Source organism: Octodon degus, unplaced genomic scaffold (assembly GCF_000260255.1).
Source record: "Octodon degus isolate 3935 unplaced genomic scaffold, OctDeg1.0 scaffold00006, whole genome shotgun sequence".
Lineage (NCBI taxonomy): Eukaryota > Metazoa > Chordata > Mammalia > Rodentia > Octodontidae > Octodon > Octodon degus.
Genome location: NW_004524582.1, coordinates 34,164,988 through 34,169,443, shown reverse-complemented (window position 1 = coordinate 34,169,443; position 4,456 = coordinate 34,164,988). Strand labels below are relative to the sequence as shown.

The following is a 4,456-nucleotide window of genomic DNA, read 5'->3' as shown; positions in this document are numbered from 1 at the left end:
AGTACAGGATTTACAAGGTCTCACTACACAGATCAGACTTGTAGTAATTTTTTTTTTAAGTATTTTTTTTAGTGTTGGTTTAACAACAGTTTTTAGGGCAAAAATCATCTAGTATATGAAAACTGAATAGTACATTTTTAGTTACCTGCTTAAAAAATAGCTAAAAGGTATCTCAGGAGGAGATGCCATGTAGTTAAATGAAATGACAGATGCACAGCCACAGCTGACTGGTTCTCAAGTCTGTCCTTCTAGCTAGGCAGGAAAATGCCTCTTGGCAACTGGACTGGGTAAGGGAAGATATGCTGTCCACTGTGAACAGCTCCCAAGGGAAAGTCACTATGGCTCAGTGTGCAGCCAGATGTCAGAGAAGCTGCCCCACTGTATAGCTTGAAAGTAGGAATCATGACATTTTTGTGCTTTTGTTGACTGAGCAACTTTAAATCTCTAAGTCAATTTTGTTACAGGAATTCTTACATAATATGACTCTCAACTTGGGTTGCTTAAAAAGTACTTCAAACTAAACTTCAGCATTATTTAAATATTAAATAATTTCTAAAATGGCAAGAATAATTTCTTCCTTTTTGGCATTTTTTTCAAATATGAAAGAATGTGTACTTAATATAAAATAAATGTTCTAATGGTGTTTGTAAATAGGATATCAAGTCCGCATCTTGTACAGCAATTAACCACTAAGAAGAATGTATGCAATGTGTTAATTGTTGAAACTGTCCTACCGATTTGATTTGAAACTGTCTCATTGCTATTTATCAATAAAACTATGGCAATAAATAAATAAATTAATTAAATTAAATAAAAACATGTATTTGTTAATGAGATTAGAATTTTAGATTTAACTTACAATCAAAGTCTTCAGTTATGATACAAATGCTAGCTGTTTGTGCAGTTGTAAACAAAGATTCACAATGCCACAAAAACATGTATAAGTATACATAAACATCTGTTTGAGCCCAGATGTGTCTGTCTGTGGATGTGATTTCAGTCAATGCTTTATATAATTGCTGATTATTGCTATCAAAATAGCCTCCAAAAGCTACAGAAGAAGCTAAGGGAAAAATAAAAACATAAAGAAAGTGATCACAATTGAAAATAAGAAATTGTGTAGAAATATGAAAGTGACATTGGTGTAACCAATCTCACTAATATTTAATACAGCATGTCAAAACTCACCATCTTAACAATCTTTCACAGGAAAGATATCAGGAAGCTTATGTTGCTGAAAGTGTTACTCAAATTAGTAAGTCATGATCAACAGTGTTACATAAGGTAGAAAGTCTTTAGCTTATTAGTGTGAATAAATTAACACAGGGTATAGCCTAAGTCTATAATTTGTGAAAAAACTAGGGCTATGCAGCTCTCATAAGAGATAAATCAATATGAAATACGGTGAAGCATTTCATGCCAGTAAGAGGCAGGTTCACAATTTTAAAGCAAGGACTGGGGTACACAGTGTAACTAGGCATGATAAAGGAGCCAGTGATGATAAAAGGGCTGCTGATAATTACATACACCACTTCAAAAGGATGATGGAGAAATATGGCTTTTGCGCTCATCAAGTTTTCAACTGTGATGAAACTTGCCTTTTCCAGAGGAAAATAGCCAAGAGAACACCTATTACCCAGGAAGAGAAGAAAATGCCAGGCCACAATCCTATAGACTAACACTGCTATGTGCCAACATAAGTGGTGACCTCAAGATAAAGGCTCTCTCAGGTTATCACGCTAAGACTCCTAAAGTGTTCAGAAATCATAAAGTCATAAAGAACAGGCTAGGGGTCCCATCGAGATCTAACACAAAAGCCTGGGTAACAAGAGTACTTTTTCTTGAGTAGATCAGGGAGGCTTTCTGTCCGACCAGTAACAAGTATCTAGGGGGTTGGGGAGATAGTTCAGTCGAATAAGCGCTTGCCTGGCAAGCACAAGGGCCTGAGTTCAACTCCCGGTCCCACAAAAAAAAATAAAATAAAATAAAAAATCTATCTATCTATCTATCTATCTATCTATCTATCTATCTAGAGGACCAAAGCTTATCACTCAAGGCTCTCATCAAGGACAATGCTCCTGTTCACTCACAAGATTTGTTAGATGTAGGGCCGGGGAGATGGCTCAGTGGAATAAGCACTTCCATGGCAAGCGCAAGGGCCTGAATTCAATCCCTGGTTCCACCAAGAAAAAAAAAAAAAAAAAGATTTGTTAGGTGAAGTGGATGAAGAATTCCAGTGGCTTTCATTCCAATTCCTCCTACCTAATCCAACTCCTCTACTGAAGCCTATGGACCAGCAGGTTATTTATGGGTTTTCTTTTTTAATTTATTTATTTTGGGGTACTGCGGATTGAACTCAAGACCCTGTGCTTGGGCTGGTGAGATGGCGCAGTGGTCTAAAGTACCTACTTAGAACAAGCTTAGCAAAGCACAGGGACCGCGGTTCAATCCCCCAGCACCACATGCCAGCCAGCCCTGCCCCCTGGTGGGCTGAGCTGGCCACACACACACACACACACACACACACACACACACACACATATATATGACCCTGTAAGTGCCAGGCAGTGTCTTATGCCACTGGGCTATCTCACCAGCAACCAGCAGGTTATAACTAACTTTTTTTTATTATTATATTTAGTACAGGGTCTATAGGGTCTCACTGCACACTGCACAGATCAGACTCATAGTGATCCTCCTGTTTCCAGCCTCCCAAGCACTGGGATTACAGGCATGCACTACTATGCCCCATCTCAATCTCCATCTCCGTGCATCCCGGGAGCAGGGCCAGCATAGCACACTAGGAATCAAACCCAGGTCCCTGCATCTGCCTAAGCAGGCACATTAATCCACTGAGCTATCTGGCCAGCCCTATTAAGGAGCTTTACATCAAAGAACTGCTCCCGAAGTACTTCCAGATGATCTAAGATATAGATTTAACCCTTAAGAGTTGGAAGGAAAACTGCAACATCCTTTCTTGTGACTGGTTAAGAAATCCTGGTCCAATCATCTCTAAGGACACTGGAATCTACCTGAAAGAAAAGTGTGACCTAAAACTATATAGGACAGAGATTTTTTTTTTTTTTTAAGATTTATTTATTCATTCATTTATTTTGTGTGTGTGGCCAGCTCAGCCCACCAGGGGGCAGGGCTGGCTGGCATGTGGTGCTGGGGGATTGAACCGCAGTCCCTGTGCTTTGCTTAGCTTGTTCTAAGTAGGTGCTTTAGACCACTGAGCCATCTCACCAGCCTAGGACAGAGATTTTGAAGGTTGTGTAGCAAAACCTCAGTCTTAAACTGACCCTGTGGTTGATGGTACTGTCACTATAGCAGAGTCCATGGGCTTGCAATGGTGATGTTAGGAACTGGTGGCGGAACACTCAGAGGAATTGTGCACTGAGGAATTCCAGCAATTTCTGGCTAAGAAACAGAGAATAGCAACTGAGAAACTTTTTAAAGTAGAGGCAAAATATTAACAATTGTCAGTGGAACAAAGTTTTTCTTCTGAAATAAGAAATCCATCAGCGCTTCCCTTGCAAGCCCAAGGGTCTATGTTCAATCCCCAGTTCTGGGAGACTGGGACGAAGGCGACACCGATTCATTCATTGGGGCCGGGGAGATGGCTCAGTAGGATAAGCGCTGGACTGGCAAAATGAAGGATCTGAGTTCAATCCCCGGTTCCGCAAAAAAAAAAAAAAAAAAAGGAAAAAAAAGAAAGAAAGAAAAGAAATCCATAAAAACTGGACAGAAATACAAATATTTGTATACAACATCTACCCAGACAGAGAAAAGGCCAGTCATTGCATTCGCTTGCTTAAACACAATGTCATGTCATACTATAGAATAGTGTTAAAGAAAAGACAGAAACAGACAACCTTAGGTCCTAGTAAACTATGGACCCTCCCACGGAGAGAAAGGACACTAGAGAGCCAGATTCCTGGTGTTCTTATGGAAGGGGACTCTCCTTTCAGACAATTACCAGCACTTCATTTTCCCTTCCTGCAAGCCAAAGATTCCAACTTGAATGGTGAATACAGTATGAAATTATTGTTTCTGGTAAAGTAGGCACATTTTGTAACTTTTTGGTGAATACATTAGGAATTTTTTTTCCATAATTTTATTGAGAAACAAACAGCAATGAGACAGTTTCAAACTAAATTGGTAGGACAGTTTCAATAATTAACACATTGCATACATTCTTCCTAATGGTTAATTGCAGTACAAGATGTGGACTTGATATCCTATATACAAACATCATTACAACAAATCCCTCTATTCATTAAGAGAATGTAACTATATATCTATCCTAACCACTTTGAATAGACAAATACAAAATGGGCATTCATCTGTATCCCCTATTTTTGTTAAGTTCCATCATTTAAATATTATAGGTGTGTAAATTCAGCAAAATATTCGAAAAGAGTTCAGTAGTCCATAATAGCATTGGGTCTTCCGC

The 4,456-nt window shown here is 39.0% G+C and overlaps 1 protein-coding gene across 1 annotated transcript in view; it reads right to left on the bottom strand.

Moving 5' to 3' along the window:
- LOC105743184 (zinc finger protein 665-like) overlaps nucleotides 1-4,456 on the bottom strand; it is a 33,660-nt gene that overhangs the window by 5,728 nt on the left and 23,476 nt on the right.